This window comes from Schistocerca nitens, chromosome 4 (assembly GCF_023898315.1).
Source record: "Schistocerca nitens isolate TAMUIC-IGC-003100 chromosome 4, iqSchNite1.1, whole genome shotgun sequence".
NCBI classification, from domain to species: domain Eukaryota; kingdom Metazoa; phylum Arthropoda; class Insecta; order Orthoptera; family Acrididae; genus Schistocerca; species Schistocerca nitens.
The window spans coordinates 299462635-299478715 of NC_064617.1; positions in this window are offsets into that span (position 1 = coordinate 299462635).

Consider the following 16081-nt stretch of genomic DNA (forward strand, 5'->3'; position numbering starts at 1 on the left):
AAGCATAACACTCACCAACGCTTTTTCATTTACGAAGAAAGTTAAATATCTTTCAGCTAAAAAGCTTTGGTGCTGCTGAAGTTTCTGTCTGTGTAAAAATATTTACATTTTATTTATGTGGGAGAACAACGTGAAAATTTTTCCAGCACTACGTAATGTATGCCACTGTCCCGATATGGCCTGCACGTGAAAAGCAGAAGTAAGAGGCTAAATAATTATATTCGACATATTACTGACTTTTGTTCATCTTTCTCTAGTTTTTTTATTTAGAAACAATCACGATGTTCTGTGTATGTTATGGCAAAGAATAATCCTTTAGTAGTTGGGATCTCTACATTTTCAGTCTGCTCGTGTACTAGTCAAATGCAAAGCTAAGGTCACAAGGTCTGTCAAAGACACTGTTTTAATGGTCCTTCTAGTACAGTAAGTAATTTTCTTTGAATTTATTTCTTTTGCTGACGTCGTGCTTTCCTGCCTGAAGAATGGTTTGATGCATCAATTTCTTCTGGTCTGGGCTTTGCAGTCCTCTCCATATCATCATAACCGCCGCAACCTACATCTCTTTTAGCCTGCTTTCTGTATTCAATCTTTGGTCTTCCTCTATATTTTTACCTTCATACTTTTTTCCATTATACGAAACTGACAGTTCGTTGATGTCTCAGAGTATGTCCTATCAACTCATGCCTGCTTTTAGTCATGTTGTGTCACACATTTATTTTTTGCACTGTTCGATTCAGTACTTTCTCATTTATTAGTTGATCTACCGCCCTAATCTTCAGCATTATCAAAAATGCATTCTCGCTGCTGCGAGTCTGAAGTTTCTGTCACCAGTTTGCTGTACCAGTAGGAAGACTCATCTAGTAATTCCCAGCTTTTTTATTTCATTACATAAGAAAACAAAAACAAAACATCATTCTCAAAAATTACCTAAAAATTTATATATTTAGTAATTAATAGATGGTGAATGACACAACCAAACATAGTTTGCGGATGGTTGGGTCATTCACCATCTATCATTAATGGCCGCAGTATTCAAAATATCCAACATGGATAAAATAACATTTATAATTAATATTCCACTTCGGATCATAGTTAAGAAAAGCTGTTTCACTTATCTGCAAGTATGTGAGTGGATAAAGCTCCAGGCTAACTTCTTCATTTGTATAAGATATTTTACAGCAACCTGTACCTAAGATACTGGCAATCATATTTACGATCAACTGAAATGAAACTGTATAAAGGATTTTGAATCACTCATAATAAAGCGACGCATCCAGAAGCAGAGGAGGAAACGAAATGAAACGTCACGGCATAAGAGGATGTATGATGTTATTTTAATGGTTATAAAATCGAGTCAGTTTACAAAGATCTTGGCAGTATGTACACTCTTATCAGTATTGAATTACTCTTCTTCTGGCCTGAATGCATCAACTGATTTGTTTGAAAAGGGTATGATGAAACAGTTGTATCGTCTCCTGCTATAACTAGTTCGTGATGTTCCCGATACTATCTCTGACATCAGAGAGGGTTCCATACATCTATTGGGGGCAGATATTGGGCTCTTTCTGGCCAGAGGAGTACCTCAACATCATGTAGACAGTTGAGCCATGTGCAGACACGCATTGTCCTGTTGAAAAATTGCACCACACCACTGTCTGACTTGAGGAGAGACATCAGGATGCAGGATATTCATGACAAAATATTGTGCCATCAGAGTTCCTCGATCACTATCACATGAAGCCATACCTGATGGCCCTCCACATCATCATGCCAGGAGTAACACTACTGTGGCACTGCAAAACACTGGAGTAAAGGACCTCGTCCTAGGTCGTCGCTTTACTTGCTGATCGTCCGAGATAGTGCAGAACTTCCATTCCAGTAACTGGAATTAAGTATTAAGAATAATTGTATATTTTTCAATATGAAGTTAAAATATTTTCTAATTGTTAACGATACTTTCCAAGATTCCATATTCCTTAGTCTAAATTTTTCAAATTATTGCAACGTTTAAGCAATAATTTAACAAAATAATTGTCTTATCCCATTGTGTTCCGTGCGTGGGCCAGAACGGGAAATATGAAAGGATTTCCTTAAATAAATGTAAAAATCACGCAATAGACAGATTTAAGGGATTTTCAAGTAAGATAAGTCATGTTCTGATATAAGATGATTTTTATACATTTAGCAAGTATTTTCTTGTATTTCTTTCTTTTACAAACATTGTTAACGAGTATCCTGTTCTGCCTCAAGTTTCCCTATAATTTTAGCGATGAATTTTGATTACATCACGTAATTTACGAAGCGTATTCGGAAAGTAAGGTCCAATTTGGAGCGAAATGGAGATCACAGTGAAAATGCGATGGAACTTTGCACAGATGTGTTGGCCAGTGTCTTTAGTGTGTCTGTCGATCACCTCACGTCGTTCCTTTCAGTTCAGAGCGCAAACTGATGGCATAGAAATTTTTAAAACAACGGTGTCTCCCACCCTCAATTGGTCCCCTGCGATGTTCATCTCTGCTCACACGAACCGCTGGCTACGAAGACAACATTTTCGCACAGACAATGAAAGGCAGACCAGCACAGAGAATTGGCGGAAAGCACAGGCGACTGCTTTCTGTGACGAGGGTACTGGAAGTTTGTACAGCGCCACGACAAGTGTCTAGGTCGGAGTGACGACTATTTAGAGAGGTAGCTGGAAGGTATGACTAACTCTTGTGAAAACAAAATTTTTGATTTTCACTATGGTTCCCTTTTCGCGACTGATCTGACCTTGCTTTCCGAGCAGCCCTTCTACTTGTCAAACACTTTCTTGGCCTTAACGCACGTCTACAGCACCACGAAGACAGCATGTAACAAACGTCGAACGCCTGAAACACATTGTCGCTTCGTTATGTAAATGATTATTCCAGTGCAGCCGTCGAAAGTACTTTGGAATAGAAATATCTCAATGCTCTATGTAGGGGAAATGGCACAGCGGATTTCTCATGTCAGTCTTTGTTGCTTGTGAGAATGTAGCGCTGTGCTGCACGTAAAGTAGTCTTCAAACGCGATGAAGCAGCTAAGTTTGACGTGGACACGGACGGAACATCCGACCTCAGTTCGCGGCCGTCGAAAACCAACGGAGAAAACCGCCAAGAAGAAACCTGACTCGTTGATGGCTTGAATAGCGAATTGCTGGTAAAGGAACACTACATAATGCTGTACAACGATCTGAGATACATACTAGTGGAAGTTATTTGTTAACTCAGTTGCATTTTCCTCTCATTCTCGGTCTTAAAATGAATACTGTACCTCGTGCGACTCGCCTTGATGCCGTTCGTAGCTTGGCATCTTGTAATAGCGATAGTGGCGTCTCGTTTTCTTAGCGTGTTCACTGGCGCCACTACGTTTGCTCGCCTTTTCTGTCCGTGAGTGGCAGCAGCAGCAGTGCTTATGGATAGCGCTTATTGTAGTACCATCTTCGGAGCGGCCTCTAGTATTTCCGGGTCGTCGTGTGTCCTGGGAGGGGAGTTGGGACGGAGCAGCAGTGAGCGCCGGACAGCCAGTACTCGCCCGACCACTGGCGACAAAACGTGAACTGTCCGGCGGAAGGATGTGGCCGCGAGAGTGCACGACCAGGTCAAGGACCGGATTCAGCGAGTTTTAGTTGAATGGATCGTGGTATTCGAGTAATGCTACTTTCACCTTTGTGTGTGTGTGTGTGTGTGTGTGTGTGTGTGTCTGTGTGACCGCCTGTCGAAGCGCCCTCATGGCAATAAGTTGTCAGTCGACGATTTGTACTGCATAATTTTTAACTTCGATTTTAATTTAGGCAAATCTTTCTTCTGTTTCTCTACAAGTACTTGTGTTTTATACATGTAGAAACATACACATAGCGCATAAATGTTAGTACTAAAATGCAAAGACAAAAAGAGAAAGATACGGAGAGTGTGTGTGTGAGAGAGAGAGAAAGTCCTTTTAAAACTAAGATTAATTGGTTCAGAAAAATTCTACTACACAGTTTTTTGTTCAGTGTTATGCTTTTAATATTTACATTGCAATCAAAATCACCTGTCACGAGAATTAAAACTTATTGTAGAATTAGTAAACAATTACTGTCTTTCTAACATATTTACAACGATCATATGTACAACTGAAATACCACAACACCTGTTGAACAAATAAATTGTCGTATATAATTGAGAGACTGATATTTCCTAAGAAGAAGTTACGGTCCCACTTTCTATTATTAAACTGTAATTTATTATTATTGTTAATTCAGAAAACTTTCTATATAAGCTACTTACAATAGAGCTGTTGCAGAGTATGTAAGTAATGTGAAACTAGAATCAGAACATAAAGACCAGATACTAAATGTAGCGCACACAGACACACACACACAGACACACAAACAAAATTATGAAGTATCGCAACACTTCATGGTGCTCGTCATAATCATTTTCATTTAGCATATTCTGTGGTTTGACGTTCGGACAAAACTATCTGTCCATTTCGGGTATGAAATTCAGTAGTTCTGTTAAGTCTTTGTGTCCCAAGGTTGATGTTCACCCTACCCCTATGTATTTGGCCACTAGATTTTCCATGGCATTTACAGACGGTGGGAAATGACTAATTGTGATCTCCCTCAATGTGGCTTGGAGACAATGATGGCCTCCCACGACTCCAATGAAGAATGTGTTACTTTAAACAACAGTTCACGGCAACCTCTTGATAACTTCATCATTTAAAATTTCCTAAGTGTACATCAACTTTTGGTTTGACTGTGACCTCAGACCTTAGAAGGTCAGAAATCCTCAACGTCCATTGTACAGTTTGGAATGTGGAAATCATGGAACATGAGGTTAGGGGTCGGCCATTTCTTCCGGATCTTCCAGTTTTCATGAAGAAATTGGCGCTAATGTAGCTAGTGAGCTTTTCTTTAGTGTTCAGAATTTGTGTTTTGGTCCTATAAGGAAGTGAATATCAAATAAATCGGGAACACTGCTTTTTGCGAATGTTTATATGCACAGCGTGGGTGAAGAGAGCAGATAAAGCTGGTTTACCAATAAGATCAACAGATGTCAGGAGCAATCTCAGAATCGACAACGGTGTGCTTTAGACTCTTATGGTTCTCAGCGCCTCAATTATTAACGGGAAATCATCCTCCAGATCTTGTCAGATCACTACGTGGCACAATAGCTCAGCTTTTCTCTAGACAGCTTTCACACATTATTGTGTAGTGTAAGTCAGCCTTCCACGACTTACGCATGAAAGCAGCATTGTCTGGAGCCGATGATTTTTTCATGTAAATTCGAGAGGGAGAGATGAGTTTAATACCCTCTCATCTCAGTTGCTTCGGTCCAGACTGTTTCAAAACCATAGCCGAGCCTGTACATGTACTCGGCAACCAGAGTCAATGGTGGGTGGCAAACGAAAGAGTAGGAGAACATTGCTGCCTAACCCACAAGTACATTAAAACACTGAAATCTGGTATCATTTATGGTGTCATCAGCAGGACTCTTTACTGTTTTTGTGTCTAGAGAGAACAAGAATTTCTCTCCTGCCTTTGCAGTGCGTGAGGAGAGGAAGTTTTTTTCCTTTTTTCCCTTGTAGCCTCTGTCACATTTTTAAGTTCATATGAAACAGTAATTTTTTGAAACTGAATGGATAAGACGAAGATGTCTTGAATTTTTACCATCTGCTCGTTCAGCTTTCTGGTTGGTTAGTTTCTTTACGCGTTTTTTAATTTAGTCACCACCATGTAGGCCTACCTCATGCACTTCAATCATTCCAACGTTTTGTAAGAGCGTATGAGACTCATCCTTCCGTTTCTTGCTGACACTTGTCCAAGTTCCCACCCTCTTTGTCGTTTCTGACGTCTCTCCTTCGAAAGAGATCTAACGCAAATAAAACAAGTGGCTGGGCCAAGCATTATTATTCTCTCAGGCCACAGGAAAGGAAAGATAGTAAGAAGAAACACTATTACTGAATTGTCCCGCACGGGTGTAATAAGTTCACGGCATCAACTCAACTAAACTGGGGACGTGTACGGCAAACGGCAGCTACGTTGATAGGGGAAGGGTGAGCGAACAGAAAGGAGAACTTGCCTTTTCATTGCAGATCTCCTAACCCTGATATCAACAATACTAAACAAACAAGAAATTTCATCGAGCTGAAAATATACGTAACATTTCCATACAATCAATCGCTCTTTTCGTTTACTTAAGTGACTAAACAACAAAATCTGCGAAAATTCTGCGTTAACAGAATCCTATTCCAACTCTTATATCTCTAAAAAAAATTCGTCTGATATAAAATATGCACAAGACCTTTTTCGTGTATAATTTTAAGAGGAATATTTCTGTAAATACAGTACTCTTGTGATTATGAACCGTTTTGCACAAAAATTGAAAACTGAAGAAATTGATTTCTCGTGAGGGCGAAAAGGTGGGACACGCCCTCCCTGTGGGAAGGCGGGAGGGACTTATATTCCTTGCTATTACATTCCGTATGAGTCTTTTCGCGACGTTTCAAAACTTTATGTTCTTCCCGACGTTTGGTACTTCCTTTTTTTAAGTAATTTGTCTGGGGCACCAAGTCAGTTTTATGTGATGCCCAGCAGTGTTAAAGCCCTTGTTGCTCCGAGAGCTGACAGCAGTGTGTGCAAAATGTGACACCTTATGTACCCCCAGATCACCTAAAAATGTAATCACATATTCTTCCTGATAAACTGCCAACACACAATAGGTAGAAGTTCGTTATTTTTTACCTTACTTCTATTGCAGTCTTAATGGTCAGAAGAGAAGGTGAATTGTGTAACAATAAATGAATGGGTGATTGATAATTGCTACCTAAGTCATATACTTATTTTTTTGTGCGTCAAAAAGTGCCTCAGTCAAGCTTTCTTTCCGCGTATTACAGTCAGTGTTTTTTCTGAAGTGAGTGTCAAAAGGAATATAAGTCAGTGAGTCTGGTCCCTTTTAACACTCAACAACTGGTTACACTGAACATTTTGAAGGAACATGAACGGACAGTCTCATTTTCTGTAAACAAAACGCACATCCACCTGGCACGAATTTCACGTATTTTTCATTTTAACTGCGTATGAAACAAAATGTATGACTCGTGTAAGGTAAAATATCCTGATACAAATATCAAGTTTGAGTTTTTCGACACATTTTTCAAAGAACATTTTAACCTAAAAGTTCTGAAAACGACAAATTGTCAACTGTTGCTTTCGTGAGGAAGAAAGGTGCGAATGCGTTGTGCTCATTTATAAGATATGGCGAAAATAGTCGTGACTGTAGAATTAACAGAGCACACGAGGTGAGATAAACAATTCGTATTTGCTCTGAATAAGATGACTAAAAGGAGTAAGGAAAATGAAAACATCTCAGAACCTACACTTGATTTTATGCAAGATGTAACTTTCTGAGGTTTACTGTTCAGGAAATTGATTACTTGAGGCAATTCACAGTGAACGTTATTTGTAGTTTCAACATTAAAGCAGATTTATCCCCTTACCACATCTGCCACGAAGGTCAGGCCTGTTGGACTACATCAGAAATGATGTATTTGAGACAGTTACCGAGCTACATCTGTTTTCAGATAATTGGCCCGGGTAAAACAAGAAGCATACATTGTCAAGAGTTTTTCATGCCCTAACCGATACGTGCAGGCTTTCAACAATTGAACAGTTTTTTCCCCTTTACGTGGACATTCTTACAATCCATGCGACTGAAATTTCGGTATAATAAAACGTCCCATTAGAAAGTGTAATCGTATCGGCATTCCATCTGAAGTTTACGAGCTTATAGCTAAAGCTGAGAAAAAAAATGTAACCATATCGACACCCAACTGAATATTACGATCTTATAGCTAATGCTGGGAGAAACATCCAGGGACATTAGTGTTTAACGTCTCGTGAACAGCGATGTCATTAGAGACGGGGCACAAACTCGAATTGGAGTGGGATAGCGAAGTAAATCATCCGTTCTGTTTCAAAGGAACCATTCCGGCATTTGCCGGAAGCGATTTAGGGAAATCGTGGTAAACCTAAATCTGAACGGTCCGATTCGGGTTTGAACTATTGACCTCCCGAATTCGAGTGCAGTGTGCAACCCACCGTGCCACCTCACTCGGTAACAATTACGGCGGGCGAGGCCGACACGATCGCTGGATGTTCTACTTATTATAACCAAACACCTTCCAAGAAATGAAAGAGTGAAATTTAGTATTCCCAAATATTACTTTGAGTACAAAAGATCAGGTGGTTTTCAAAGCCTGGAAACGATTATCATCCAGAAAAGTAATCAAATATCCTCACCTGTTAAAGTAACTTATCCACAAGCAAAAATACCCATCAAATTGCAAAACTGAAGACTTAGATAAAATTTTTAGAAAAACAAAAAGGTTTCTACAGTGTCCAATAGTTTCTGTTTCTCTAAATGATAATGAATAAGGTTCAGAGAAACAAGTTTTTGTAATGTAATAATGTTCATTAACTATTAAAAATTTGTTTGTAATATGAACTAACACATATCACTCATATTCACAGATATTACTCACTTACAGATATTGCTCATGCACACTTTAAATTTTATTGAGTGTTAAAAAGAATCTAAGTCAACAAATTAAAATAATTTTTATGGCTTCCTATTAGGTATTACATATCGAAAATCTACCTAATTGTAGGTCTATATATGTATTTTAATAAGTAATTTTACCAGAGCGAATATTTATTAACACAGAAGAGAAAACAATTTTGTTTCGTTTCTCTCAAAACTACGAAAAAGTGACTTAGGAAACTTTTACAAATCACCCGTTCACATTTTATAGCCGGCCGCGGTGGGCGAGCGGTTCTAGGTGCTTCAGTACGAACCACGCGACTTCTACGGTCGCAGATTCGAATCCTGCCTCGGGTGTGGATGTGTGTGATGTCATTCGGTTGGTTAGGTTTAAGTAGTTCTAAGTTCTAGGGGACTGCTGACCTCAGATGTTAAGTCCCATAGTGCACAGAGCCATTTGAACCATTTGAACCACATTTTTTAGCAAATCCATTTACACCAGAGCACACACCAATAGTCAGAAAGGGCTGGCTCGTGTTCTCCTATGATTAAAAACAGAGAGTATCATTGCTAACTGATACCTTTTAAAGAAGGTATATCTAATCCACGCCACACAAGGCACATGTAGCGAATGCAATGTGACTGTACATACAGGAGTGTGGACGACGCGACTGCCACCGGTGCACGATGCGTCTACTCGCAAACTCTGTAATCACATCGGCAGTCCGTCAAATGTCATTTCCAAAACGGATTATTATTTGACATTTCTCGCATGTAAGAGTTAACGAATATCGAAAAGCTTCAATCGGTCAATTCTTTTACTCTGTACAGTATTTGATGCTCCCTACAGTCAATGAAATATTCGCAAATTTAATTATATATTTTATCGATTTTTTCATGGCCTGTTTCACGTTTCTGTGCTCCAGATAGCAGCGCGCAAAACATCCATTAAATTAAAAAAATGTCCTGAAATTTCATGTAAAATATGATTAATTTGCTGACATAGAAAGCCATCAAAAACATCCATAACGCAGATATCGCTAACGCTCGCATTTGTACGTCTGAATGTAAGGTTGATATATAAACTGTAAGATTCAAAAACCAACAAATGAAAACTTAAAGATAGTTTCTTTAACAATTTATGTTCAAAGAAAGAAGAGAGACTCAGAAAATACACTGAACGTGCCAAAACTTAAAGTAGAGCAACATACACACATCAAAAAAAGTTTTGCACAACCCCAGTTCCCAGAGCTCCTGAAGATAGGCACTGACTGTGGATATTGCATTACAGCACAGTCCCTTTGACTGTTTAGAGATGTCACTAAACCCAACCAAGGGTGTAAGTAACCATGCATGAGCAGCGCCTATTAGACGGAGGGGGTCCGACCAACCAGTCATTCCACCAGAAAGGAGGTACACGGTTCGTGTTGTCTGTAGTTCAGCCGTACCTAGACGGTCATTACCGCGGTTCGATCGCCTCCGCATTGTTACTTTGTGCCAGGAAACGCTCTCAACGAGGGAAGTGTCCAGGCGTCACGGAGTGAACCAAAGCGATGTTGTTCGGACATGGAGGAAATACACAGAGATAGGAGCTGTCGATGACATGCTTCGCTCAGGCCGCGCAAGGCCAGTGGATGAACGCTACCTACGGATTATGGCTCGAAGGGACCCTGACAGCAACGCCACCATGTTGAATAACGTTTTTCGTGCAGCCACAGGACGTCGTGTTACCATTCTAACTGTACGCAATTGGCTATGATGCGCAACTTCACTCCCGACGTCCACGGCGAGGTCCATGTTTGCAACCACGACACCATGTAGCGCGATACAGATGGGACCAACAACATGCCGAATGGACCGCTCAGGATTGACATCAAGTTCTCTTCACCGTTGAGTGTCGCAAATGCCTTTAACCAGACAATCGTCGGAGACGTGTTTGAGGGCAATCCGGTCAGGCTGAACACCTTAGACACACTCTCCAGCGAGTGCAGCAAGGTGGAGGGTCCCTGCTGTTTTGGGGTGGCATTATGTGGGGCCGACATATGGCTCTGGTGGTCATGGGAAGAACTGTACCGACTGTACGATACATGAATGCCACCCTTCGACCAATAGTGCCACCATATCGGCAGCATATTGGCGAGGCATTCGACTTCATGGACGACAATTCGCGCCTTCATCGTGCGTATCTTGTAAATGACTTCTTTTATGATAACGACATAGCTCGACTAGAGTTGCCAGCATGTTCTCCAGACATAAACCCTATCGAGCATGCCTTGGATAGATTGAATAGGGCTGCTTATTGACGACTTGACCCACCAACCACTCTGAGGGAACTATACCGAATCGCCGTTGAGGAGTGGGACAATCTGGACCAGCAGTGCCTTGATGAACCTGTGGATAGAATGCAACGACGAATACAGGCATGCATCAGTGCAAGAGGACATGCTACTGGGTATTAGAGGTATCGGTGTGTACAGCAATGTGGACCACCACCTCTGAAGGTCTCTCTGTACGGTGGTGCAACGTGCAATGTGTGGTTTTCATGGGCAATGATGTTTATGTTGATATCCCTATTCCAGTTTTCTGTACAGGTTCCGGAACTCTCGGAACCGAAGTGATTCAAAACTCTTTTCTTGATGTATGAATGATCCTATGTGAAATCTGTGCAGCCTCATAAATGCACAAATAATATTATAAACCTGTATAAAACATGTGAACTTTGCATAAACGTTTTGTGTTTTGTTTCAAAATATTCAGTTGAGGAATCAGATTCAGCTTCCTGTATCACTCTTCTTTTTCAAGCAGCACTTGTCGTAACGATCAATATAAGATAGTGACATGCTTGTTCTGTATTTCTTAAACTAATAATACAGTATTGTGAGAGTTGACGTTTTTTTTTATCTAATGCATGGTGGCACAGAAAAACGGGAACATTTCCACCATCCAATAAAACTAGAAGTGATGAAGGAAAGAAATTGCATTCATAGTGATTGAAACCTTACCACTTTGTCCTTTAGATGACGTCCTCCTGTACGAATACATTCGTCAAATCTGCTGCTGAGATTCCTCATTGACCGCTGCAACATCTCAGCTGGGATACTGGGAATTTCTTCTCGAATTCTCTTTTTTAACTCATCCGGGATTCTTGGTCGAGTCGTGTAGACTTTGCTCTTGAGGCAGCCCTACAAGAAAAAATAACAACCGTATAAATCTAGCGATCTAGGGGGCCAGGGAATGTTACCGTATCGTGATATCACACGGTTGCCAAACAATTATCGCACATATGCCACTGATTGCCGTGCAGCGTGTGATGTCGCACTATCCTGTTGAATCCAGGCTTCTTGAACGTTTGGAAAGTTGTTCAATGCAGGTGTAACGAAAGTTCGGAACATCTCCACGTAACGATCGGCATTGACACTTATTGTGTTTCCCTCTTCATTTGCGAAAAAATACGATCCGATAATCCCATTTGATGAAACACCACATCATACTGTCACTTTACTACAGTGTAAAGCGCACTCACGAACGTCATTAGGATATGCATTCGGCCAGTGACGGTAGTTCCGTTTATTCACATAAGCTGTGAGATAAAAATGTGCCTCATCTGACAACCACAACTTGTTTAGGAATAGATCGTCATTGTTTATTTTTGTTGTCATTTGTTGGCAGAATCCTAATCATAACCGGTAATCGTTGTCCTTGAATTGATGCACCATCTGTAGTTTGTACACATGAAATTTTAAATCAAGATGAAGAATTCTGCGAACACTCTGCCGGGACATTCCAACCACTGCTGCTTGCTTACGAACTGAACGTCGTGGGATCCGTAAGACAGACTCTAGTACAACATCAATGTTCGCTGGAGAAGGCCCAATTCTTGCCTGTCCTGTTGGTTTCTTCTCGAGGGCAGATCCAGTCTCTTCAAATTTATTAATCCAACATTTTATAACATGTTTCGACGGAACGACATCATGATGTCCTAAATTATAAAAACGTTGAAACTCGCTCTGCGCCGGTACCAAACTATCATTGTTTCTATAAAACATTTTCATATCTAACGCACGCTGTTGTCCGTTCCACTGATCCATGATTACTGAAATGGCAAACTGTTCATTCGCTGTCACGAACCCGCGGTGCTGCCACCTGCCCTTGGCTGCCACTACTCATTCCAAGTATTTCCGTTATTCTGTGTCACCCTGTATTAACGTTCGCCCCCGGTAGCTGAGTGGTCAGCACGACGGCATGTCATACCTAACGGCCCGAGTTCGATTCCCGGCTGGGTCCGAGATTTTCTCCGCTCAGAGACTGGGTGTTGTGTTGTCCTAATCATCATCATTTCATCCCCATCGACACGCAAGTCGCCGAAGTGGCGTCAACTCCAAAGACTTGCACCAGGCGAACGGTCTACCCGACGGGAGGCCCTAGTCACACGGCATTTCCATTTACCCTGTATTAACGTTATTCGTTGTTCTAACACTTATTTGTAAACATTTTCTCAGCTTTGGTGAAACTGAGCGACGATTTATGCTGGCCGGTGCTAATACGGTCATGCCATTCACCGGCCAACCATTACAGCAGCCTTAAATGCATATCGCATGGTCACTAATGGAATATACATTTATTATAAAAGACCTAGTCCGATGTCTTTCCAATAATCATTTCATTACAAAGTCCCTAAAAGCATTACAATACGGATTCTCAGTCACGCATCACCTCGTAAGCAGCGAATCAGTGACCACCATTAAAGCCGTTTTTCCCCAGTTCACGTCATTAAGGTAATTCCGCTTTCTCTTCTTACTAGTAATCAAATAATTGATGTTAAGTCTTATATTTAAAGCGGAAAAGAAATTATAAAAGTTTTCCCTCAGCACAAACTATACTCATTTTTATGCTGATCCTACCACACCTCACGCACTACAGCAAAAAAAATTGCTACACCTGGAAAGACTAAGTCTATTTTGTTCCGATGACAGCATGTGCCACCTGGCGCAGTAGATGTACTGATAATAGTTTCAGCGTCGTCCACCTACAGATCGCGTAGTGGTATCTAACATTCTGCGTGGTGTCTGTTGTTCTGAGTCGTGTCTCCCTACGACTTTCGCGCAACGACGCTCTGAACGTGTTTTTTAGGGAATTGACTAGTTTGAACCTGGGACCTGTTGCTGGTAAGGAGACGCCAGACCACACGTGACATGTAGAGTTCAGAAGACTTCAGTGAGACTAGCGATGATATAACCAAATACTTAATGATTTCAGCGTCAGCTCCACTGCACTCCCTGTAAAAGAATCTTAATACTAACTAAATTTAGTGGAAGGGGTCCAAGGCTTTCCTCTTTTTAGTTAGCTGGTAAAATAACGTCGAAAAAGCAATTAAGTTTACCATTGGAAGTTTTATTCTACTCACAAAACATTGTTTATAAATTGCACTATTGATAAAAGGAAATGTTTTAATACAGGATGATAAAAACCAACTGCGTTCAACAAAAATGTGAACGAATATTCCCTGAATGGGTTTCCAAGTTCTACAATGGATCGAAGGATGACCTATGCCATATCACATCTATAATCTAGGTTTAAATTAAGTTTCACAAAAGAGAAAACTATCAAAATGTTCTACAGTGACCCTCAATTATCTTTAATTACTTATCTAACTTGTCGTAAATTACAGTGGTTGATGTGGCTTCTCAATAATTATATCACAGAGAAATCATCGCGTTTCAGATTTTAACTTACGTAGCAAATGTGAATACCATGAGATTTAATTGACGATCGACACTAGTATTCTGTAAAAAGGGGATGTAACAGATGAGACTCGTGCAGTTCTGAGTGAAGCTTTATGTGCTCAAAAATGCGGCAACGTGTGCGTTCATTACCTTGTCGGTGTTCGTCACGGGGCGGCGGCCAGCGCAGCTCCGTACAGCTCGCCGTCTCGGAAGCAACTCTCTCCTAACTTCTCCTTACTACAATTTACCGAAGTTGGTTTAAAAAAAAACTATCTGGCTTGTTTTGTATCAATTCCTCTAATTTTTTTTTTTTTTTTTTTTTTTTTGGCGGTCTGTCTCAGTGATTATGATTGTGTTGATCTGTCTGGAATCAAGCACTAACCTGACGCTCCCATCTCGTTTTTGTACAATATGGAGCGGGCTGTTATATGTGGAGGCAGCTGGTTCAATAATATCATCATCTAACATTTTAGATATCTCCTGGAATACTTTAATCCTGTTGCTTAATGGGATTGTATAGGATGGCACTCTAAATGGTTTGTGCTGTTTTACTTCAAACTTGAACTGAAAGTGTTTAATACTGCCAGTCTTAGGTAAAAATACCTCTGCTTTATCTCGTAAAATACCCTCTAATTCTCTTTTACTGTGTTCCGAAATACCTTGAACTTCTTGCAATTTTTCGTCGATTTCTTTATGGACTTCTAACATGAGTTGAGGCGATTCCCCCTTTTGTGCATACCATTCTAAGTCTTCATCCTCTTTATCTCGCGTCATTCTTAATTGTTTGTTTATAACTGGTATTTCTTCTAATTTTAGCTTTTACTCAAAGAGAAGTGTAACATTCCCGAATGTTACGCTACCTTTCCCCATATCTATTATCGCTCGTCTCTCATTTAAAAAATCTGCACCTATAATCAAATCTACAGTTAGTTTAGGTATAATCACGAAGTTTGCTTCCATCTTTTGACCTTGACACGAAAGAGTTAACCTTGTTTGTGTCGTAACTTCCGCAGCATTGTTTCTAATAGGACCTCTTACTTTAATCTTACGTGTTTTCAGAACTGGCAATACCTCATTGGCATTACACTGCATGAATAAATTTTCTGAGATCGCAGTCAGTTCACTTCCGCTATCAATTACAATATTGACTGGGATATGCTTTACCATGGCCTTCACAATTGGTTGAATTTGAAAGGGTTGGTTCTGTTCTTCTTCTTCTTGCATCAACAAATCCTCCACTGAATCATACATGAGTCTTTTCAGGACTTTCCCCTGTGAATTCGAACTTTCTGTAGGATAAACTTCGACTGCTACTTCTCTCTCTTTTATTTCCTCTTCTCTATTTCTTCCTTCATTTACCCTTTCTTCAACATCCTCTACTTTTTCCTCATTCTCGTCTATCTTCTCCTTCTTCGTCGCTACTTCCACATAATCGCATCTAAATGCTCTAATTATCGCTTCATAGCTTCCTTCATTATATACGTTAGTTTGTGTGTCCACTAGTAACTTATTTTCAACTTCTGTCGACTGCGCATTATCCTCATTGAATTCGCTTTCCCTGGTTTCCATCTCAAATAGTTCTGCAATACTCATTACATCGTCCTTTCCTCCTACATTCGTTGTGAATGCCTCTGGTAATTCATCTTCCTCCTCAGTATTCTCCCAATTAATTTCGTCCCAACACGATATTGTTATTCGTTTTCATCTGGTCCCTGCGGATTTGTTTCTTCCTTCTTCTCTTCTCGTGATAAGGTATTTACTTCTCTGTTGAAGGTGCTGCAATTGTCCTGGGTCGGTGCGTCATTCCCTTTG